This window comes from Spermophilus citellus, assembly GCF_964194105.1.
Source record: "Spermophilus citellus genome assembly, chromosome: 10".
NCBI lineage: Eukaryota > Metazoa > Chordata > Mammalia > Rodentia > Sciuridae > Spermophilus > Spermophilus citellus.
Genome location: NC_138197.1, coordinates 24,864,526 through 24,889,598, shown reverse-complemented (window position 1 = coordinate 24,889,598; position 25,073 = coordinate 24,864,526). Strand labels below are relative to the sequence as shown.

At 44.0% G+C, this 25,073-nt stretch overlaps 1 pseudogene across 1 annotated transcript in view; it reads right to left on the bottom strand.

Annotated features, from left to right (window-relative positions):
- The window catches only part of LOC308658139 (bcl-2-like protein 13), a 35,701-nt pseudogene extending 11,887 nt beyond the window's left edge, over window positions 1-23,814 (bottom strand). Inside the window, exons 1-2 of the transcript in view lie at window positions 23,678-23,814; window positions 18,490-19,084 (exon numbers count right to left, since the gene is read on the bottom strand). The product of the transcript in view is annotated as a bcl-2-like protein 13 (transcript). The remainder of the gene's footprint in view (window positions 1-18,489; window positions 19,085-23,677) is intronic.
- Between the last annotated feature and the right edge of the window lie 1,259 nt (window positions 23,815-25,073).

The following is a 25,073-nucleotide window of genomic DNA, read 5'->3' as shown; positions in this document are numbered from 1 at the left end:
GGAAGCAACAGGAAATGCGGGTGGAGAGATAACACTTTAGTCCCCTGGGGCTGCCTAATACAGTGCCACAGACTTCAGCCACAGACAATGATTTTCTCACAGTCCTGGACCAGAAGTCTGAGATCAAGGTGCAAGTGAGGTTGGTTCCTCATGAGTCATGAGGCAAGGATCAGTTCTAGGCCTGTGCTCTTGGCTTAAAGATGGCTGTCTTCTCCCGAGTCTTCATGAGGTCTTCCCTAGGTATGTGTCTGTGTCCAAATTTCTTCTTATAAGGACGCCAATTAGATTAGATTAGAGCCCACTCTTGTGACCTCAATATAGTTTAATTATTTTTTTAAGAACCTATCTCCAAATACAGTCAAACATTACGAGGTACAGGGCTTTAGGATGTGTAAATTCTGGGAGACATAATTCAACCTATAACAGACAGGATGGCCAAACTGTAGGGAGTTTTGGATTCCAGATTACAGTGAGGCAGGAAATTGGATTTCTTTTGCTTGGTTATAATTCTGATTAGTACTTTGAGAAAACAAATACTAGTTAATATTCATATCATAAAAGGGGCATCTGGCCAAGTCAACAACAGGCCAGGTTCCATCAGAAGAGCATGGGAGCCTCGGCAATAGGGTCCCAGAAGGCTGGCGGTCCCAGGACTCAGCCTTTGGCTCCTTATAGCATCCACCACACACCACGGATGTTCAGGTTGGGTGAGAAACGCCTTCAACTCCTTCAGCTTCCACTCCAGCTGCTGCTAGGGGTGCCTGGTCCTGATGCCTCAACCCCTTCCCAACAGGGGAGCCAAGGTGGACAGTAGTGGATGTTCTCTGAGCTTGGGTAACAGGCTACCAGCTGTTGTGCATAATGAAAACTGGGCATTTCTCTTAGCAAATGTCCAGCTATTCCTACCAGCTGCCACATAAGGTCTTCCCAATGCCCCATCCGTGGGACAAAGTGAAAGCTATTTTGGGCAACTAAAATTTTCAGAGCAATGCATGTTTCACCACCTCTCCTCAAATTCATCCCTCTTTTCCCACATGGAATTTTGCTGTGATGCCTCTCCAGGAGTCAGGATCCAGAAAGACAGGGCAGGCCCAGATTTCAGATGCAGATGGTTCTCCACATATCTCCCCCAGCTTCCAGGATGGGAAGGAAGGGAGAAAGGGAGAGAAAAGGGAGGATTGCCTAGAAGATTTTGTTTGCTATTTCCTTTGTGATTTATTGCCAGGTAACCTTAGTGACTTTTTTCTTCTTTATCAAAATGCAAATTGCTCTGACTCTCAAAACGCTTACTAAAACCCCTTCCAGAGTCATTTTTTATTCACATGGATGGGTTTGGTCATTTTGGACACACACCTTATGTCATGTGGTCATCGTGGGGGCTAAATGAGACCTGATTCCTTTTTAAGGAAAATATGAGGGTTGATGTCCTGGCCCAGCCAGGAGCAGAGCCACCACGAGGAGATTTATTTTAGGTAATTGAAGGAGTTGTTCAGAGTCAGTCATTAGTTTTACAGAGTTCAGTTCCTACAGGGGAAAATAACGATGGTGTGTTGTGAGCCTCTTTCTCTGGTGACCACAGCTGCAGACAGCCAGGCCAACTGTGCTGCCTAAACGTCACCTGGTGTTTCATGGGAGATTCCCTCAATCAGGTGTATAAACCCTCGGGAATTACAAACCCAGACATACCAAGGAATGCCAAACCTGACCGTGCCTAGAGCTAATGCCCCTCCCCCAAATCACAGGTTGATCTGTGTGGTTTTCAGTGTCAGGAGATCAATATGCACACAACTGTTTTCCAAGCAGACCAGGGAGAGACGATAGCTGTGCACCCCTATTTCTATACAAATAGCCTTACTAAGCACCACTTAAGCAGGAGTGGCCACCAAAAGTAGATGTTTCAGGGAGAGGGAGGGAATGATTAATTTAAGGATGTAATCAATTATGGGCAAGATGGAGTTTCCACTGGGCATGGTGGCTCCCTGCAATTAGAAAAGCTGAGGCAGGAGGATCCCTTAAGTCCGGGAGTTAATCTGTTAAATGAAAAGGAAAGAAAGAAAAAGAAAAAAGATGGAGTCTATACATCTCTTTTAGCCACTGATGATATTACTAAAAATGCAATGTTGAGAAGCCAAGGGACAGGACAGCCCAGAACCCACATTTGGTCCATAGTACCTGGTACCAGTGAAATAAGAAAGTCAGAAACAATCTTTCTCTCTGCTTTTCTTCCTCAGCATTTTCTTTCCAAAATCTGACATGTTTTACAGAGGTGTGTTACCCTGACATTGCCTTCAGATGATCAGACAATCAAGCTTCCAGATTGGGGTTTTGGTTCTATTTTCCAAGAGCATTGGAGTAGGTAGCTTTTAGGGGAAAGGTGCCCTGGAGCACCTGAATTCTTTGCCATCTTTCTGTCTAACCCACTCATTAGTTGAGTGGCAACGGAGGGATCTGGCTTTCCATCTCATCCATAGAATAAGTAGCCAGCATTTATGATTCCAAACTTTCAACAGTTTGGTTGTTCAGTTTCCTGTAAGTTCCCCTTAAAGAATCAACTATGACATTGCTTTCTAATCCCTTACTACTAGAAATATGAATTTCACCTTCATCCGTTTTGTTCCCCCAGGTGTTCATGGGACTCAAGACACCTTGCTCTTCCTAGGAAGATAATACACATTGCTCTTCCTAGGAAGATAATATTCTATTTCAGCAGGAACCTTGAGACATTTAAATGACTTGACCCAAGAAGCAGATTTAAAGGAGATACTGAGGGCATCAGGGAGATCAGCACCATGTGTTTCATGAGAGAGGTTTGCATCATTTGTTGGCCTGATTTCCCTAATATGGGTTTGACACACCCATGCATCCATGTGCTTCTGATTTAATTCAATAATTTCAGAGATGGTAATTTTTTATTAGCATTATTTATTTTTCAGTTTGTGCATATTCTTTTTTATATGATCTTAATGTTCAACATCTAGTGGCTATTTGCCCAGACAAGTTGGCAAGTCATTCTGCCTTAGCACTTACACTCAAAATGGAACAGCTCAGAGCAAACTTTATAAAATGGAGCAACTCAAAGCTACTCGAAACCTGAAAGCTGCTATTCTATATGGCATGGAATAACTCAGAGCAGGGCACAATTATACTGGTGAGCCTTATTTGCGTATAGCACCCTACATAAATGACTTTCAAAAGTAATATGGGACACATCATACTTCGTTGGGCAGAGTTGACCCATTGTGAAACATACAACATCCTTGTCCCTGCCCACTAAACACTAAATACCAGTTTTTTTGTTTTTTGTTTGTTTGTTTTCCTCCTCCTGGAATCATTGCAGTGCTTCTACTGAGCTTCAAGATGTCCCCTAGAGGCCAGTGCTCTCTCTACACTGGTACCACTGCCTTTGGCTAAGGTGCAACTTAATTCAGCTTCTTCCTGAATCTTTAGGAAACAATAATGTTTCCCAGAAACCCCTTGGACCCAGAAACTCACCACACGTGTCACTCAAAAGGAGCAGAAAAGAACGGGGGCGGGGGGGTGCCTGGGCATGAAACACAGCTACTCCTTCCACCCCTTAGGGACTCCAGCATCAGCACAGGACCAGCTCCTGCCATTCTTAGGGCCTAATGGGAGAGTTGGCATTGCCCTGATAATTATTTGTAGGATACCTACAGGGTATAGGGCACACACAGTGCACAGCAGACAGGCACAAATGGGCTTGCCAGAGATAGTCCTCCCCACCACAGCTCTTACACCCAGAGATTTGCATTTTGTTACAACATTATGACAGGTTTCTTTCCTGCCTGGTGCTTGAGCACTGTAGAGTTACTCTGAATGATAAAAGAATAATTATATGACTTGCATAAAACCTTTTTGTGGGAAGAATAGTATTAGTTATTACATTTAATTATTTAATGTGGAAAATTATTCACTGTGTAAAAAAAAAATGCCTGGTGGGAAAGTACACTGTGGTTCCCTGACTGTGTCCCTGCTATTGAAAAAGAAACTGGAACACACAGGGTCCAGCAGAGAAAAGAGGGATTCCCATGTCCCTAGGATGCTATGGCATTAACCCATTCAAACCAGAGGCATAGCCAGGACACCCTGCCACTGCACTGGATCTGCCTGTTTTAGGGGAAGGAAGTGCCTTCTGTAATGTTAGGGACTGTCAGGCAGTGCAGGAAGGCAGCCAGCAAAGCCAGGACCAGGTGGCTACCCAGGGATGGCTCATACATCCATAGTAATGGTAACAAGGTCAGAGGGCAGAAGGTACCGAGCACTTCCACAGTGCCAGAACCTGCAGGTGCTTTTCACATATGAACTCACTGATCCTCACACTCCTGAGGGCATATTCTATTATTATCCCATTTTGCATGTAAGGAAGCAGAGGCATAGAGAAATTAGGTAACTTAGTCAAGTTTCATCCCTTTAAATGAGAGCATCTATTCACAGAAGTGGTGCAGGTCACTGGCTCTAATGACCTCAGTTGGGTCATACTTGCCCCTTTGCAAAGGAGTAGCTGGTGAGGTCAGAGAGGACATGGGATGGGGAACAAGGGAATGAAAAGGACGGGTAGTGAGAGCTAGTGGCACATGTCAAGCAGGAAGGGACCTTTTTGATCTGGGTTTGGAATGCTCCTTCTAGGGCCTAAACTGAGTCCTAAGTTCATCCCCATAATGAAGAAGTAGGCCTGTTCCACCCATTTCCAACACTCACTGTTCCCTGCTTTTCCTACTTCAAAGATTACATGGTGATATGCATTTGAACTTGAAGTTGCTTGATAACATGGCAACATATCTGCCCTGCTCCAGGGATATGTCCATTTAGTACCCTAGTCCAGGAAGAGTCCTTTATAGAAATTAATTCATTTATTACACCATGAGTAATGAGAAGCAGCTATTAAGAGCCCTCAATCTTCCCATCTACACTAAGGCAAGAGAAAGAATTTCCTGAGGCTCCTGAAAGGGGAGCTTGGCTCATATCCTCCACCCAGGTTTCATCTGCTCCAGTGGGCACAGGCCTCCAGGTGTCAAGATGTTTGATTCAGAATCCCAGTGAGATAAATAAATGAATGTGTGGATAAATAAATAAAGTCCTTCAAAACTGTCCCAGAGAAGGAAAAAGCTTATTTCCAAAGAAAAAAGGGAACCAAATTTATCCAGTTAAGTGTATAGGGCTGGGGGTGTTAACTCAATGGTATGGCACTTACCTAGCATGCCCAAGCATCAGTCTCTGGGATTTATCTCCAGAATCTCTCTCTCTCTCTCTCTCTCTCTCTCTCTCTCTCTCTCTCTCTCCCTCTCTCTCTCTCTCTCTCTCACACACACACACACACATACAAAATGTGCATTTGTCAAAGTCATGAGTGCAACCTACACTGCCACCACCCACCTGGGGCCTCCCCTGCCCTTTGTACCAAATCCCCCAAACTGTCTCTCTGTGCAGGACGTTTTTCCAGACACTTTGGGATTAACACATCACAGAATGGGACAGACTGAAAATAAGGGCCCTGGGCTAGTCTTCCAGAAACATTATCTTTGTGAGTTAGATATTCTTCCTTTATTGTAGTTGATGAAATAGCTCAGAAAAGTTAAACAATAAAACTTTGAGGTGATAAAGGACCTAAAGCAAGAAAAAGCAAGGACCCAGGCAGAATTTGAAAGACATTAAACATCCCATACTCTCCTGTGACCTCAGCTTCATGTCTCTGGTCCCAGTGTTTGCTCTTCACAAGGGGAAGCCACTGCAGAGAGAGTGCCCCAATTATTTAAAACCAGGGTGGGCGACCATGGTATATACCTGTAATCCCAGTGTCTGGGAAGGCTGGGGCAGGAGGATTCCAAGTTCAAGGCCACCATGGGCAACTTAAGACCCTGTCTCAAAATAAAAAATAAAAAGAGCATTCCTTAATTCAATCCCCAGTACCACAAAAATTTTTTATAAATTCTGAGTGGGTAAGTCAGGGGGCAGGACTTGAAGGCTGGGTAAGGAGGGAAAGTGGTCCTGGTCACCGGGGCCAGAGCTGTGTTGGTAGATGAGAAAGCAGAAGGCAAAGAGGAAGTCCCTTTTCTCTTGTCTACCCACCCCAAGCCAGAGCCCAAGGTTCAAATGCCTCAGGTCTAGTCTCCTTCACTCTACCTAATTGGGAACTAGATTTTCATACCACAGATTTTATGACTTTTTGTATAATTCAAGACTGTCAGAGTTGGAAGGGACCCTTGAGGTCATTAGTACTATCTCTCCTCCTCCTTTATAGGTCAAATTCTAAAGACCAAAAAAACCCTTGAAATTATCACATATCCAAGTAGAAGCAGGACAAGAACTAGAATAAAAATCTCAACTCCCAATTCAGTGTTCCTTGCATCACACCACCCTGCCTCTCAATCTCTGGTAAATTCTTGAATTTTCTTTCATCATTAGGTCTGCTGAGGGGTGGCATATTTTGGGTACTGTAGGCTATCACAGTCATAGTGCACTTGTGATTCCTGAGCACTGCACTTCCTCAGAATGGGGAGCTGAGCTCTTGGAATGAGGGGCAGTTCTCTCTACTGCAGGCCTCAGCTGGGAGGTACAGGCTGCTGCTTCCTCATCAGAACTCCAGGGGGGCCCACTGAACCCAGCCCAGGGATTCCCCGAGAGGACAAGGCTCTGGTCTTGTGTTCTTTGTTGTTAAGACCATTAGGAAATCGGGAATGGGCTGTCCATGACTAAAAAGTGAATTTACAGTGAGTTTGGCCTCCTGGGGTTTTTGACAGAACAAAGATAATGGATGGCACCAGGCTGAGCACTGCCATTCTTTTACTCTCCTTCATAAATATTATTTTCAAACCCAGACTGAGTATTTACCACCTTTTCTACACTGCCTATTCAAAAACAGTAGGAATTGGGGCTGAAATTCAGGTAAGCCAGGACAGAGAGTATGTCAGGAATGCTTTCCTCCCGGCTTGACAGGAAGAGGCCTTAGGACAGGAGTGGATGTCTTCCCTAGGGCAGCCCCAAGGACTTCAGGCCCCAAGCCTTCCAAAGTGTGGTCCCCAGATCTACATTATCTTAGGCACTTGCTAGAGGTATAAATTTGGGGGCCCATCCTGGGCTTGCTGTATATATCAGAAACTGGGGTTGGACCCAGACATCCATTTTGATAAGCCCTCCAGTGATCCTGATGAAGCTGAAGTACAGAGTACCATGATCTGGGAAGTGCTGCTGCAGCAATTCCTACTATGACTAGAGTTATGGGTTCACAGAAATTGATACTGAGAAGTGGAGTCCTGAACCTGACCAGTTTAGAAGCCTTTGGAGCTGGTTTCTGGGAGGAGTTCAGAAAAGTTTAGAGGTGCAGGCTGGGAAAGCTTTAGCATGTTGTAAGAGAAGCTTAGTAGATGATTCTGGTAGAAGTTCAGAAATCTAGAATGCTGATAGGAATGTAGACTGTACTCATGGAGGGAAATAAGGACTCTATTGGAATTGAACTAGAGGCCATTCTTTACATTCTGGCACAGGAAATTTCAAGGCCACACAGTAGTTAGGAGGGGGCATGGTTATTTATCTTTTAGCCAGGTTTACTATAAGAATCAGGAGCAGAAAGCAGAGCAAAAGGACTGTAAAAAATTTGCTTGTCCAGAAAAATACATATAAAACTGGGCCAAGACAGTTGTGATTACAGCCACTAAACAGATACTAATTACTTTGCTCAAGAGACATAGGAAAAATGGCTTAAAGGCATCTCAGAAATTTGCAAGACCGTACTCACTGAAAGTCAAGGATGTAAAAGGGAAAATTCCTTTGAGAAAAAATTGTGGGGCATCTTGCTCTCACAGGGGGCCTCAGAAGTTGTTTCACCATGCTCGGCTGCACAGGCCCTCATGATTTCAGGGGGCTCAACTACCATGCAAGCTGGCAGCAGACATTAAAGTCATCCACATGGTGCTGATTCTGCAGTAATGCAGAGTGCTGAGGTTAAGGGGTCATGAAGGCTTCCACTGAGATTTCAGGCAGTGTACCAAGGTCAGAATTCCTGCAGGCTTCCCCTGAGAGGGTGATGAATGAAGCTGGGAAATGAAGCCAAAGCTGGAATGAAGACCCCAGGAATTAAAGAGATGCCAGTAATGTGGACTGTCAAGAAAGTCAGGTTAAAAGTCAGCAAGGCCAAAGGGGTGGGATTGCCCAAGCCCTTTGGAGAACATACCTCACCATGTGTCCTACATGCTATATGTGGAGTTATAGGACCTATTTGTCCAGTTGGATTTCTGTATTGTTTTGGTCCCATCCCTTCTATGGTCCAATATTCCTCTCTTTTGGAATGGCAATGTTTACTCTATGCCATTATATACTTAACTTGCTTTTGATTTTATAGGGGCTTGCAGCCAAGAATTTGCCTTGGGTTTCATATGAGACTTTGGACTTGGATTTGGTGTAATGCTGAAACTGTTAAGCCTATGGGACTGTTGGAGATGACCTAAATGCATTTTGCATTGTGAGATGGACATGAGCTTTGGGGGGCCAGGGGTGGAATATTATGGTTTGATATGAAATATCCCCCAAAAAAAGTTCCTGCTACAATTCAGGAATATTTAAAGGTGAAATGATTGGATCGTTAATAGCTATAGCTCAATCAGTTTATCCTAATTTGAATGGATTAAATTGTAGGCAAGTGGAACATGACTGAAGGAGGTGGGTCACTGGGGGCATGCCCTGGAAGGGTTCGTCTTCCCTTCAGCCCCTTTCCCTCTCTTTGCTTTCTGGCTACCAAGAATGGAACAGCACTACTCAACCAAGTTCTTCCACCTACCATGTGCTGCCTCACATTAGGCCCAGGGCCTAAGTTGACCATCTATGGACTGAGACCTTGGAAACCATGAGCCCCAAATAAATTTTTCCTCCGCTAAGTTATTCTTCTCAGGTATTTTGGCCACAGTGATAAAAAGTTGACTAACATATCATGTTACCATAGTGACATCATTCAAACATTTGTATAAATTGTATCAATCATTCAAGTTTTTAAAGAAGTATGTTGAATCAATTTTTTAAAAAAATCCAGACTGATTGGAGTTATTGACTTAACTTTAGTGCTTTGTGGCTGCATGTCGTTTATAGGCTGTTTCATGTCACAAGTGGGGAATACTTCCAGACTTGTGTGAGGCTGAAACTGAGCCAATACACCCTGCTGCTAGCCCCCTCCATCCTCATCCTCATCCTATTTTTTTGCAGTGCTGGGGGGCCTCCTGCATGCTAGGCAAGTGCTCTGCCAATAAGCCATGCCCTCAGTCCCTCACCATCTTTCTCCTAATCTCACCTCTTAAAGTGGCTCTTACTTACTTCTTCTGAAAATGTAGAGCTGTGCTCTACACTATGGAAATTCTGCAATCTTGGGAAGTCACATAAGTTGTTTGGTAAAGCCTCCAAAGTTATTACTATCCGAGGTACATGTATGAAGACACAAATTGGTGTGAATATACTATATATACAACCAGAGATATGAAAAAATGTGCTGTATATGTGTAAAAAGAATTGTAACGCATTCTGCTGTTACATATAAATTTAAAAAACTCCAAAAGTGATGATGAGGGGAGTAGAAGAAAGCTTTGCTCTGTTATTACTTAACTCAAATTGTGTATAAAGATAACAGAATGACAACACACACAAATTCAAGCTGATCACATCATTCCTTAACCTCAATAAGAGTTCAATAATAATCAGTACAAAGGATTACATTAGTAATCCCAATGTAGTATGAGAAAAAATCACAAAACATGGGTCATAAAAAAGCAAAATTATCTGTAAAACTCCAAAAAGCTTTTATCCTAGCCATTTCTGATTAAATTAGGTATTAAAATATTTTTCTCTGCAAATCCTGACTACACGCCATTCTAACAGATATGGCTGCCAGCACTTCTTCCTTCTCTATAGTTTTTTAAAAACACAGAGAGTTAGGCAGTTTGTTTTACCCTGATGTTGTGTTCAAATGGTGAAAACATGTTCCCTGTGGAAATCATACTACAGGCATGTTACAGACATGCTACATCATATAGTGGAATGCTTTTCTTCTGGAAATGGTTTTAAGAGCTGCCAATGCAGTGTTCAAAAAAGGACTGTATAGGTTGTTCATACAACCCTGACACCTTATATGGAGAACACATCTGCACAGATTGGCAGAAAAGCAGTACTTTGGTTTTAAATGCAAACAAATGGACAGCTTAGTCTTAATGTGAAATACAGATTGGACACAGCTAAAAACATTTTAAATATTGATGAACTTGCTATTCATACAGTAGCTCTTTGTTTTTAGCCCAAATATTTGAGTTGAATCAAATAATTACTTTCTACAAATTTTAATCACAAAATTGAAAGCACTATATCATAATAAAACAATCAAGAAGGAAACACATAACATTCTTCAGGTCTTCATGCATGCTAGTCAAACACTCTATTCCTGAGGTACAGCCCCAGCCCAGGAATATTTATTGATCACAGAATACAAGTTGTCCTCCAATGCAAGCATCTTCAGTATTCACATCTACCAATATTACAAATGTATTTACCCTTTAATTCAGTAGTCCCATTTCAGGGGATTCAACCCATAGAAAAACCTCTACATTTCACACATGAACAGTGTTATTCATCACAGCCTTCTTTAGAGCAAATGTTGGAAACAACAATTTCCTCATGAAGCTGTCTGGTTAAGTGAAAGATGACTGTCCACTTGTTGAAAAGCAATGGAGTTGACAGAGAAAATAAGAATGAATGAAGGGAGGAAGCCCTTTACGTATCTATCTGGAAATATCTGTGGCTGGCCCCAATTATTCACCAAGCTGGATCACTGCTGGTCTGTAAAGTCAATGACCAGTATACTGTCAATGCCTGGATCATCATGGCCACTGAGGGTTGGATCCAGAACCCCCCCCCCCAGATCAGCCATTGCCAAGAAAGGGGGATTCTAGCTATCTCTGGGGACACAGCCCTGTTGCCTGGGTGAACTCAAACCCTGCTCTGCAAGGTTACCTAGAGAGAGACAAACCACAGGGAGTTCTTTGTCTATTAGGGTCCAGGCCAACTTAATTAAGAAACTAGGGAAAGATTTTCTCACATGAACCTTTCACAGATGGGAAAACTGAAGACCAGTGAGGAGAAAGTCAAGGGGGATCATGAGTAGCAGGGCAATTCAGAGCAGGAATCCCACATCTATTCCTCCATAAGCCCCACCTGGGCTGGTGCTGAGCTGCTGGACTTGAACTTGTGTATGACCTTCATCCAAGCACCTGCTCTCAGCTGTCAGGTCACATCCCTGAGACCTGCATTCCCTCATTTAACCTTTGCTTAAGACAACACATTTTGAAGGAGGCCTGTGCATAATCAGTTCTGTATTCCTAAGCCTCTAGAACAGATCCTGGCACACAGAAAGCACTTACTGTTTATTGAACAAATCAATCTGATCCTCCCAAAAGCTCTTACATTACACACAAAAGATGGAGACACAAAGAATTATTGGGTTTATCCATCCATCCATCCATTCCTCAGGCTCCTGTGTTCTTCCTGTTGCATGTTAGAATACAACCATGAACCCCTGGCATGTTCCCTACCCTCAGAGCTCACAGCCCAACTTTGGGACAGCATCATACCCATGGGCCATGGTGGGGCTTTAAGCTGGAGCCTCCTCTAGCCCAATATCTAGTACCAGCCCCAGACATAGAGCCAGAGCCAGCCATGGAACCACAGACATCTCTAGCTCCAGAGCTGTACACTTTCTGACACCAAACTATAATGACAATTGGTCTCCAAAAAAGAAGCTAATTCTAGAACTGCCCCAACACTACTGGGTGAGATAGAGCCAGTTCTAGCACTTTTTCAGACACCATCTTTTGTTCCAATTCCACAGCTAGAGCACCAGTGACTCCACAGCACCAGTCCCAGAGACAGGGCCAACCCAGCACACCTCTCAGTACCAGCCCCTGAGCTACCACCAGGGCAAAATGCAGCACCAGAGGCTTATGGCCTGCTCTTTGACAGCAGGTTTTTTGTTTTAATTTTCTTTCATATTCTTTATGATTTATTATGTTTTATTCTTAAAATTTATACAAACCAAAATTTAGTCTTCAAATCACTTTCAATTGTGCCATTCATGGATATCAACTATATTCAAAAGCTGTGCTGCCATCAGCTCTATCTCCAGCATCAGTTCTGGAAAAATCTCAAAAGCTAGATTCAGCTGCAGAAGCAGTGACAGAACAAAGTCTGTCATTAGATGTGATACCAACTGTCAGTAGTCTCAGAGCCGAAGCCATCAACAACCAAGTCTAGCTGCAAATCAGGACCAGAGCCAGCTCTGCAGCAGCTTCAGAGGACAGCTAGTTCCAGCACAGGATCACCCATCTCCCGTGGAGCTCAAGTCAGCTCTGCTCCTGGCATCCTTGCTAGAGGCAGCGCCACCTATAAATCTAGAACCAAGTCTAGCACCTGGCATGTTAGCAGTTGTGGTGCTCCAGCCAGCTCTGCACCAACTATATGGGAGTTCCCCATGCCAGCAGAGTCTGCTTGGGAAAAGAACCCAACACCATGGGAATCCCTGACTGTCCTTCCATGTGGGGTCCTTTCCTTTTGCACTTACTAGGTCCATTCAGAGTACAATGAGTACATGCACTCACACAATAGTGACTTGCTGAAAAGGGTTCAGAAGAGAAAAGGACACTGAGAAGGTGGCAAAGAAATAAGGATGAGGTATTAGGCAGCTCTGCCATGGGGCAGGGGTTTACGCTCTCTTAGCAACAAGTCCAGCAAGGGCATTGCTTGACAGGAGGGATATGCCAACCTCATGGTGGGGGACCACCAGGTTCCCTGAGTCTGATAGGGCCAGGGACAACCCCAGAGCAGCTTCAAGAGGATGGACTGTGAGGTTCTGGGCTCAGTGATTTGATAAAGTAGGATGAGATTTCCTTTGTGTAGAAGAGCCATTACCTCTCAGGAACTTCAATTTCCTGCTCTACAAATTAGAGTGCTTGAACTGCTAGCAGTTTTTGGTGGCCCCAGTTTTTCATCCATGACCCGTGGCCCACCAACCTCCTTCAAAGATGCTCTGTATCTCTGTAGATCCTTATGAGCAGAGAGCAGCCTAGATCTTAGGGCAATGAGAATATAGGTCATGCACAGCAAGGAAAAGCACTAGACCACTCCTCTTTGAAAATGGGCCCTGCATCATTGCCCTGGTTGGGATGAGTGACTTGGAAACCCAAAGTCCAATCAAGTGTGTCAGAGGGACAAAGGCATCTCTATTGTTCCTCCATCACTCTAGAACTGGAAGATATGATTCCTTTGCCTCCTGAGCCTTGGGACCCACAATATATCTGCACTTAGGTGAGGGTTTTACAATGGGTTTCCTGCCTGGGTTCATTGTTAGCATTGGTCACTGGGGGCAGCAGTGCCCACCATGTTCAATGGAGCAAGTGGAACCAGGGAACAGCCCCCAGGGTCATGCTGTGTGCTCTGCCTCCCACCCAGTGGAACCTCCCATCAATAGCTTCTCTGTACACAATACAAGCACTGTGCCCTAGCACTCACATGGGCAGAGCCTCTGTTGGGTCCCGCCCAGTATGGCTCTGGAATTGACCCCCATGGGCCCTACCCTCTAGAAGCTGCCAGTCTTGCAGGTGGAAATGCCCAAAAGCTCAAATCAATTGTACATTAAAAATGCCAAGTATTGTAGTGAAAACATAGCCTGTTGGTTCAGGTAACCCTGGGGTCACTAGGTATGGATCTGAGAGTCTCAGTGAGGTGGCACAATGTGTTTGTGTTAAAAGCACAATGATAAAAGGGAGCCATCCTTGCTCAATTCTTGGAGCAATATTCCTGGAAAGGCTCGGCAGTGCTGAGACCAGCAGGCCAAGTAAGTTTGGCCAGGGAGAAGGTAGAAAAAGAGACCAGTGTGGCTGGAGAAAGCCTGGAAAGAGGGAAGAGGGGAAGGGCAGACCCTAGGGCCTAGATACCTCAGGAGCTATTGCTGCAAGACAGCATTCACCTAACTCACTGCTAACATCCACAGACAATAATGATGTCACAGATCCTGGCACCTGATCCAGGCCAGTTCAGCTGATGCCTCTACCTCCAAGTCTCTCCGAATCTTGTACTGAAGCTCAGCTGAGATGATCAGCCTCCAAGCTCATTCCTCTGCTATTGGCAGGATCCCGTTTGGCTGAGCCCCAGTGCTTTTGTTTGTGGTCTAGGATACTATAGAATCTTTGTCCCTGGGGTCATCCATAGGGCAGCTCAAAGTATCTTAGCTTGATTCCCTAAAGGGAGGATGAGAGAGAGAGAGAGAGCCAGATAAAAATCAAACTTCCCATGACTCAAGTCTTGGAAGTTATATCCCATAACCTTTATCAATATCTGTTCCTTAGAAGCCAGACACCAAGTCTAATCCACCTAGTTGGGAGGGGACTAAAAGCCTTATGTACCAAGAGGCTATGGTCACTGGGAGCCCTGTGGGGTGCACTTGTGGGATGCGCAACTTATGAGAGGAAGCCATTTGAAGATCTATACCAGTCAGGGGTAATCTCTGAATCTCACTTCAAAGTCCCCATGGTACAGAGTAGGATGTGGCCAAGAGGTGAAGAGACTTTCCTTAGATCTCTGTGTGGGACCCAGATTTGGTTTTTCCCCTCCTCTTCTAGTGATCATCCCCTTTAAAGTTTGTGCATTAGAAACATGTGACTCCAGCCTTAAGGTTTCATGGGTAATACAGGTACTTACAGGCCACATACACTTGATGACATACTTAGAAGCAGATGCTAAAATGACCCCCAGGGAGCAAGTAGGGAGTCTCGGGAGGCCCTGAGAGGCACAATGACTTGTCCAAGATCACAAAACTAGAAAGAAGGGGCCAGGTCTGAACCCAGCTGTGTCCCCAAAGCTGGGCCACTGGGTATACCCAGGCCTGCCTAAGGGATGATGGGTCAGGGGTGTGTTGGTGTAATTGTGTCCACTTGTGTATCTTGGGAAGAGCAGAATAGACAGCATTACCGGTGAATTTTGGGAAAATCTTGTATGAGGAAGAGAATCTGGTAAAGGGACTCATGAAGTAACCTTACTTCCTTGACAATGGGAAAACAGAATTTGGGTCCATGGCAGCCAGGCACCCACAGGCAGAACCAGCCCCAGCCAGCTCAATTGTCTGGAGACCATGAAAGAGTGATGATCTTTTGTTGTCTTCCCAGTTGCCAAGGCTCAGGCCTCAGGTATTGAGTAAAGGCTTCGCCCGTGTCTGGAGATGCTAGGTCAGTCCTCTTCCCCGGATGCATCTAGAGATTTTCCTGGAGGAACCCAGAAGTGACAGGGAACAGGCCAAGGCGGGTTGACATAATCCAGCCCAATACTCTGATCACCCCACCCCATACATGGCCCCAGAGTTTGTGTGTGTGTGTGTGTGTGTGTGTGTGTGTGTGTATGTGTGTGTGTGTAAATATGGAAGAAAATACTTTTGGAGCTCTTTTTCACTTCACTGTATGGACATTAGTCATTTTACAGTTTGCTACTATTTCCACATTAGAATTGTCCCTTCTTGGTTCCATCCAAGGGCAAAAATGAGTCAGTCCAAACACTGAATGAGCATGACAGGGTAGGGACCTTGGAGACAGGCATAGTGGAGAAGCTCATGAACCACCTGGTGCCTGCCCTGTGTTGTGGGGACCCCTTCTTCATACCTGCTTCCTGCATACCTTCCAAAGTTTCATTACCACCCAGCAAGTGCTAAACCTGCTATACAAAAGGTACACACCACCTCCAAGCCCAGGGGCACTTGCTCTTTCTGGCTGGGTCTTGGGAATGCCATAACAGTTTTCTGAGCCCCAGTGAGCTCTGTGGAAGCTGGGGGTTTAAGAGGAACACCATCCTAGGGTGTTTTGAGGATCAAATAGGATGATCCCCCCAAGTGCTTGCCCCAGGCCTAGCCCTATGCAATGGGCTGAGGGCTTCTCTGTGTGACTGTCCCATTCCCCATAAAGTAGCACCTCTGCCTCAGGCCTTACTTCTTTGAGGTATCAGGCAAAGCAGTTTCCCCAGTTGGAAAAATAAAAGAGATCCAGAGTACCTAAAGCAATCCTTAACAAGAAGAGCAAAGCAGGTGACATTACTATACCAGACCTTAAACTATACTACAGAGCAATAGTAACAAAAACAGCATGGTATTGGCACCAAAACAGACTGGTAGACCAATGATACAGAATAGGGGACACAGAGATTAACTCACATAATTACAGTTATCTTATGTATGAGCCAAAAATATACACTGGAGAAAAGATAGGCTTCTCAATAAATGGTGCTGGAAAAACTAGAAATCCATATGCAACAAAATGAAATTAAACCCCTATCTCTCATGATGCACAAAACTCAACTCAAAGTGGACCAAGAACCTAGGAATTAAACCTGAGACCCTGCTTCCAATAGAAGAAAAAGTAGGCCCCAATCTCCATCATATCAGATTGGGCTCCTACTTCCTTAATAAGACACCTATAGTGCAAGAATCAAAATCAAGAATAATAAATGGGGTATATTCAAACTAAAAAGCTTCTTCTCAGCAAAAGAAACAATCAGTGAGGTAAAGAGAATCTATAGCTTGGGAGCAAATTTTTACCACTTGCACATCAGACAAAGCAATAATCTCTAGGGTATATAAAGAACTGAAAAAAAAAAAAGCAGATAACCCAATTAATAAATGGGCCAAGGAACTGAACACTTTTCAGAAGGCGATATACAATCAGTCAACAAATATATGAAAAAATGTTCAATATCTCTTGCTATTAAAAGAAATGCAAATTAAAACTACTCTGATTTCATCTCACTTCACCAGAATGGCAGTTATTAATAATACAAACAATAATAAGTGTTGACAAGGATGTGGGGGAAAATCTGAGATGAGTTCTTATCAGCTTGTGTGCCTTGCGGAGTGACACTGTGGCCTCAGGCATAACAGGACATAGTTGTACACTAATCAACCTGAAAATGATGCTGATTCTCAATTGGCACCCACTACTTTGGGTCCTTCTTTCCCTGGCACTTGGGTTGTGAGGAATTCAGGTGAAGAAGCCTCTGTTCTTGACCTCTGAAGGCCAAACAAACTACAACCTCGACATTAGCCTAAGTCTTGAAAGTCAGGCTTCCTTTTCCAACTTTTTATTTCAATGATATTTATAATTGATAAAATATTTATCATTTTATTTCAATAACTCAATTGGTTCTGTAAGCCCAAGCATGACAATCCTCACATCACAAGAGACCTACAGTGGAGCTGTATGATCACTGGTAAGACCGAATTCAGATATTGGGGAGAAATATAGCAACCTAGGGGAATACAGTGAATTTTTGTTATCAGGAGTACTGCTGGCAAGTTACCATAGGGAAGAGAATGATCACTGGCCAAATAGTGATCCTCCAGTAGCCAGTTAATTCATTGCACTTGCAAGTTAGGGAACCCTAGGTCTGTGATGTTATCTTCTAGATATTTTTTGAAGGGAACCCTAGGTCTGTGATGTTATCTTCTAGATATTTTTTCAAAAGTTCCTAAAGGTAGCACCTCTCCAAGAAGGAGCTTTAGGGCATTTCAGGGGCTTGTCAGAGGTAGCAGGGACCCCAGGGGTGCCCTTTCCTTGGAAATGGGATGAAAAAGGGTGTGGGAGAAAACAGCAGCAGTGTGATACCTAGGAGGTGGTGGGATGCTCAAACTACAGTATGAGGGGAGGGGGTGAAGAGCCAAAAGGGAGTAGCTCTGAAACATCATGGCCATCAGGAAAGAGGAAGCTCCAAGTGGATTGATGGCTGGCAAGCCCACAACTGCAGAGTCACAATTAAGCCCTCTGCACTGGAAATTTCTACCCCAGAGTTTTCCAAATGAACCCTCTTCCTCTAAAGCCATAGCCCTCAAAGGAAGCTGATTTTACCAACAATGGACATTTGGCAATGTTAGAGACACTCTGGGTGTCCTCACCAGGAATCAGGTGCTCCTAGCATCTGGTGGGTGGGGGTTGGGGTGTTGCTGACCATTCTACCATGCACAGAACTGCCTCTACAACAAGGAATTCTCAAAATGTCCATAGCACAAGGCAGAGAAACCCTGTTCTATAGGGAATATTTTACTCATTAAGAGTCTGAATCTAGCATGAGCCTAGGTCCTTGGAATTGACAACCAGACCAAGATGAATGCCCTCTATGTCCAGCCCTAATACGTGGATCCCACTGCTGCCCTGTTAAGTGGACACCCCCAATCCTCCCAGAGGGTTCCACAAATGCCCCACTGGTAGCTTCCAGTTCAAATTCCAGCAAGGACAGCTCAACCTTAGACCCTCTTCTTTCTCTCCTGAAGCAACAGCTAGTACTTTTTCAAAGCCATAAAACTCCAATTGCCACTGCCTGGATGTCCACAGCAGTGCCCCTTCAAACAGCTGCATAGACTTGCCCTCAGATGACAGCCAGCCATTGGAGGAGCACTCCTTGCTAAGACTGCCTCCTCACAGAGATCTCCTTGTCACTTGGCAGGGCAGAGGGCACCCCCTCCTCTGCTTCAGTAGGTTCCATGGCTGCTGCTTTCACCTCTTTTCATCAAGTTCCACAAACAACAATGGTGCAGGGCAGACTTTCTCAGCTGCAATCATTTCTGTATCATGTTCCCTCATCTCCAGCTAAAAAGTGGCAGTGGTGTGTGGAAACAGGGAGCAGGGGCTCTGGGGAATGCCTCTTGCAGCTCCCTGGCTGGCAAGGCAGCCCTGGCAGCCTCCTTAGTGCCCTCGGGTATCTCTTTTTCTTTATATGCACAATGTCAAGAGTTGTTCTCTCTCCTCTCTCAAGCTCATTGCTCTCTAAACTTTTGACTTCTTCAGCATCCATTGAGATCTGCTGCCAGGACTCAGGCCCTAGGGACACTGGTAGGCACTCTGTGTGCCAACTCTGGCTAGCTGACAGCAAGACAGGTGGGCTCTCTGACTGCCAAGTTGTCACAGTTGGAGACTCTGGGGGACTGACCTGTCCAGAGTTATCACTGGGCAGGATATAAATGTCATTGCTATCTTCTGCAATGACTTCAGGGTATTCCTCCTCATCAGGCTTACAACTAAAGACATTGCCATAGAAAAGGAGGAGAAAATCCAATACAAAGAATGGTCAATATTGTAAAAACAGATGTCAGGTTGGAAAATATTTCTTTCATGAAGTTCTGGGAATAGATACATTGTTTATATCTGCACAGTTTATAGATTGAATGCATTTATTTGTAGGCCATGCTGAGTAAGAATTTTTGACAGTACTTTGAGGGGTTTCCTGAAAATTATGAACTAAAAGTTCACATGTATTCAATATAATTCATATAACTCTGTTTCAGTAATGAATGCAGGACATCAGAAGAAACAAGGCAAGATCCTGTTCTCAGAGAACCTATTGCTTAATACAGTATGAAAATAATGTTATATCCAAAAGGCCAGTAAGACTACAGATGAGAAAAATGAGTTCTTTTGGTGGAGATGAAAGAACATGAGGGATGAAAGAAAGCTTCACAGTGGAACCAGCAACTATACTGGACTAGAAGACAGGATGGTTGTTTTGATTATTTATTTGTGGTAGTGGGGAATGAACCCAGGAACACTCTACCACTAAACCACATCCCCAACCTGTTTTGCTTTTTCTTTGGAGACAGGGCCTCACTACGTTGCCCAAGTGGCCCTTGAACTTGCAATCCTCTTTCCTCAGCCTCCAGAGTCACTGGGATTACAGGCTTGCACCACTGTATCCCAGGAAATACTGTATGAAAAGAGTAAGAAGATTTTGATGGCAAAGGTCATGTGGAAGACACAATACCAGCAAAAGCATAGAGCTGTGAAAAAGCTGGGAGAGTAAGCCGACCTGTTTAATTAGTGCAGATGTGCATGTGAAGTACCGAAAGCTCAGCTGGGACAGGACCACAGAGGAACCTGACGGAGAGCTAAAAACACTGGGACTTATTCAATAGGCGATGGTTCATCACCAAATACAATACAAAAGTAAAACAGAGTACTTGCCTGGCATGTATAAGGCCCTGAATTTCATCCCTAGCACACAGTAACCAAACCCAAATAATTTTAGAAACCAAGAAAATGTGTATGAGCTTCAGTCAGGCACAGAGACAGAAACCCATAGAAGGCATGAGGATCATTTGGAGGATCACTTGAGCCCAAGAATTCAGGTAACAGATCCTATCTCAAAAATTAAATAAAAAGTGAAATAAACTTCAAAATTAACTTTTAAAAAACCCAAACAGAACAATTAAAAATTAAAGCAATTTTAACTAATTTTTGTTGTTGTTGCTGTAGTATTAGGGAAGAAATCCAGGCATTTTGAACATGATAGCAAGTACTCTGGCCCTGAGCTACATCCCTAGCCCTATCCTGTCCCTTTTAATTTCATGATGGGATCTGGCTAAGTTGCCCTGAGTTGCATAGAGTTCTGAATCCTACCTGAGCCTCCTGAAAAAACAGGATTACAGGTGTGTTCCTATTTTGTCATTCTAATACAAGCAGTTCAATGACAAAGTTATACACTACTTCTAACTCTGAAAAGCTGCTGTGTTCCTAATTCAATCAATATTTCTATTGTACATCAATTAATTATTCCTTTCTTCTGCCTTTTCATTGCACTTTGAACATACCCACATGTTGGTGGACGCAACATTGCACACAGTTATTCTCTTCAACTAGGTCTGAGCTTAAAAGGGCCTATGTTTTATTCAATGTTTGTATACTCCATCAAACAGGGTGCCTAGCACAGCATATGCGATTAATTAAGACATACTGTATAGTACAACTAATTTCTGAGGGACTTAAACAGCATCATATATATCACCCATTAACCTTTAGAAAATTCTTATGAGCATAAATTCTTATATAAAATGAGTGATTTCATTAGTAAATTAGAATTACTTCTAGATAATCTGAAGAATATGTGGGAAAGATTTCTCTAAGAACATGTCATTAGGCAAAAATAAAGTCTAGTGTGTCTTTCTACTTATCCATGAAAAAAAAAAAAAGAATATGAGTTGGGCTGAGTGGGGTGGTACACACCTGTAGTCCCAGCTACTCAGGAGGCTAAGGCAGGATGATCACTTGAGCCCAGGAGTTCAAGACCAGCCTGGGCAACATAGAGACTCAATGTCAAAAAAAGAAAAAGAACACGAGTTGGTGCTACTAATATTCACTGCTCCACAAACAAGAACTCCACCTTTGATAATCCACACAGATGCTTAAAACACACATAGAACTGACTCACTCTCATACGACAGAGAAGATCGGCAGTTATGCCTGAAATACAGGGTTGGAACTATATGACAAAGTCCAAGTTTGATGGACAATGTCCATGGTTGAAGTAATAAGGGTAAATTAGGATAAAATCACTTTTTTTATTATTTGTTTCCATTTTTGGTGTTGGGGAATGAACCCAGGGACACTATGCCACTGAGCTACATCCCATATCTTTTTTTTTTTTTTTTTTTTTAATTTTGAGACAGGTTTTCACTGAGTTGCTTAAGGTCTTGCTAAGTAGTTGAGGCTGGCCTCAAACTTATGATCCTCCTGCCTTGGCCTCCTAAGTCACTGGGATCACAGGTGTGTGCCACCACATTCAACAAAAAAGTCAAGAATTATCTCAAATGAGATGATGCAAAGCAATTCAGAGTGTATAACAATCATTTCTCCCTTTCAGTTTTACTACTTCATACAGTAGTCAGAAAATTGACTCACATCTGCATGGTTGGAAAATGTCATCTCTTTATGAAAACAACAATGCAGGACAGTTTCTACTTTGTCTGCCAGTTAATTTATTTAAGTTGCCCAATTTTATTCAACTACCTAACAAATAAGCATAAAGGCCAGTCTCAGTAGATGTTGTTATCTTCAATAGATTCAATCATTTATGGCCTGAAAATGTGGGCTTTTTCTCTTAAGAGCAGTAAATCATCATAGGGCTTTTCCTCTAATTTTGCTATTCTGAGTTCCAGAAGAGTGAAGAACCCTTCCTGTGAAATTTAAAAGCAAAAAATGTCAAGTACTCTGTTGGATTATTCAATTGTTTGCTAATTGCTTAAAGACAGTTGGTTTGCTAAATGACACTGAAGAAAATCCGGGACTCAAGTGGCACTACTTAGACCAATTGTTTCTGAGGAAAGAAAATTATAGAACAGTATTTATAGGTTAACTATTAAGAGATGGTCGACACTAACACTGTGCATTTTTTAAGGTGTCAAATACATAGTCCAAGAGTTTATAAACTAAATTCATGCATTATTACCTCTAAGAATAGCATTACAAGATATCCCCCTTCCAAGTTACTTGTGACAGCATTTCAAGTGGAAGCAGTCTTGTAAACAAAATAATTCAATTTCTGTTAAGCACATAATTTAAGGAAATTTTTACTGAGAAAAAAAATCTTAGTCCACTGGTAATAGAAAGTATCAATTTGTTGGATTTAAAATGTTTCCCTTTGGTGGGGGGGATGGGGATGTGGCTCAAGGGGTAGCGTGCTCGCCTAGCATGCCTGCAGCCCGGGGTTGGATCCTCAGCACCACATACAAACAAAGATGTTGTATCCGCTGATAACTAAAAAATAAATATTAAAAAAATTTCTCTTTAAAATAAATGAAATAAATAAATAAATACAAGGGTATAATGCTAAAAATTTCAACGTATTAAGTTAATGGCGGGGCTGGGGATGTGGCTCAAGCGGTAGCGCGCTCGCCTGGCATGCGTGCGGCCCGGGTTGGATCCTCAGCACCACATACCAACAAAGATATTGTGTCCGCCGAGAACTAAGAAATAAATATTAAAAAAAAAATTCTCTCTCTCTCTCCTCTCTCACTCTCTCTTTAAAAAAAAAAAAAAAGTTAATGGCATACCTTGCTTTAAAAAAAAAAAAGTTTCCCTTTAAAAAAAACCCAAATACATACCCTCTGTACAAGAAAAGTATAAAATTTTGGATGATCACGCTACATAATATAGAATGAAACTGGTTAAAACTTTTCCTAATTTACTCATTCCGTTGAAAGCATTAATTTCTGAACTAATGTTTATGTTTAGTTCAGCTGCATTTATGGCAGGTATCATTTTCAAATCCGCACCCATTTTTCCTGAAGTGTAAGAACTCAAATTTTATTTTTAAAGGTCAACAAATTACAGAGCAAATTAAAAAAAAATTTAGTTATTGATGGACCTTTATTTTAATCATTTGATTATTTGCGGTGCTGAGAATTGAACCCAGTGCCTCATAAATGCAAGGTTAGCACACTACCAGTGAGCCACAAACCCAGCCCGCAAATGTTTTTAACTATATTTTTTCCTACTTTATACTTACCAGTTGCAATATTAACAGAGGGCTAACGTCTATGGGAAAAGTGAGCTCCTCTTGGTCAAGGCTATTCCCCTCCCCGCTCATTTGTGACCTCGCGGACCAGGTACTTAGAGATGTCCTGAGAGGCCTGATTGTAAGTGGGTCTAAGGACAAGTGTGAGACTTAACAAGGGTTAGCTCGGGCAGCGGAGGGGGAGGGGCTCCTGGCGCCTCACCTACAGCTCCACCCCTCCCCGGGGCCTCTTTTCCCAGTCCAGCCAGGGCCGGGGGCGAGGAGCCGGGCAGGAAAGGCAGAAGGCTCAGCGCCAGCGACAGGAGGGAGGCGTGAGGTCCCGCACGACTTCGGAGCTGCAGCCACCGTGGCCGTCTCACGCTCCCCGGGAGGGCTGCAGCCGTTGCGATCGCTACCACCTGCCCAACTACCACCACCGCCGCCGGCGCAGGCACCACGTGGGCGGGGCGCCCGTGGCGTCATCACGCCTCACCCCCTGGGCCCCGCCCCGCCCCGCCCCGCCCCCAGTCGGGCAGCGCGACCGGGCTCCCGGCCTGGGAATAGACGGCGGGGTCCCCAGCTTTGCGGCGTTTCTCAAAGCACGCCAGGTCGGAGCCGCGAAGCCGGATGACTCGTAGCTGCGGTGGCAACTCGGCGCTCAGCCAAGTCGAAGGCGCGGAGCGTACGCACAGTCCTGCGGACACGAAAGCGGAGCGCCTGGACGGCTCCGGAGAGAGGGCTGGAGGTGGGAGTGAGCAGAGACACCCGTCTCCTTCCCGCCGTGGGAAGTGGACCGCCGGAGGAGCGGAGGAGCCTCTTTCCCAAACCTTACCGTGGCTCACCTCCTCTTTCGCGGCGGGTTGCCGAAATCAGACGAGGGCCACCGCTGAGGGGAGTCCTGGGTGTTGTCTCTCGAGAGGCGGAATCAGTGGGCAGCCTTTCTCGAAAGTGAAGTTGAATTTACCTCTGGCCTTCAGCTTTGCGAAGAAACGTGGTAGTCATTTGATCTGAGACACTATGGCTACCCGCACGAGTATCGCAGAAGCCCTCGCCACTGTAGGCCATTTGCTATGGAGATTATAGCAGGACAGGAGAGAGGCCAGGGGCGGAAGTTAATGTCCCCATGCAGTCCCTGCCGCTGTGCGAGGCGAATCTACCCGGCACCTGGCGCCGTGTTTCATTCAGGTAACTGAATTGCCCCGAGTTTCTTTTCGTCAGAGCCCTGAAAAGAGGATAACAGTAGCCATCCATTTAAGGATGTAGATAGACTGTCTCTAAACGGAGAGTGGTCTGAATTATCTTTATTCCCTGCCTCCTAGTGTTTATTAAGAATAGTTTAAAATGCCTTCAAAATGAGAGGAGTTGAGAGTCATCATTTTACAACGAACCTCCCACCATCGTAATTAAACAGTTTACACTCCCTCACAATCCTGTTAAGGTTTCCTGTGTTCACATTCATTCATTCTTTCATTCAGAAAATTCCACAGTTTCATCCTGCTCATGTTCTCTAATTTTTTCCTCCCAAGACACACTTGGATCGTTTTAACTCCTGGGTCTGCTCTACCGTCTCCCCCTTTGTACTGCCAATATGATGAGAATTCTTAGAGAATGTGCTGTCAGACAAGGTAACTATATAGCCACCATGAGACAAGCACCCTGAAATATTTCATTTCTTGTCTATCCAGGTACTTAGCCAGGAAAAGCCATTCTTTAACTATTTTTCAAGACCTTTCTCATCTCAG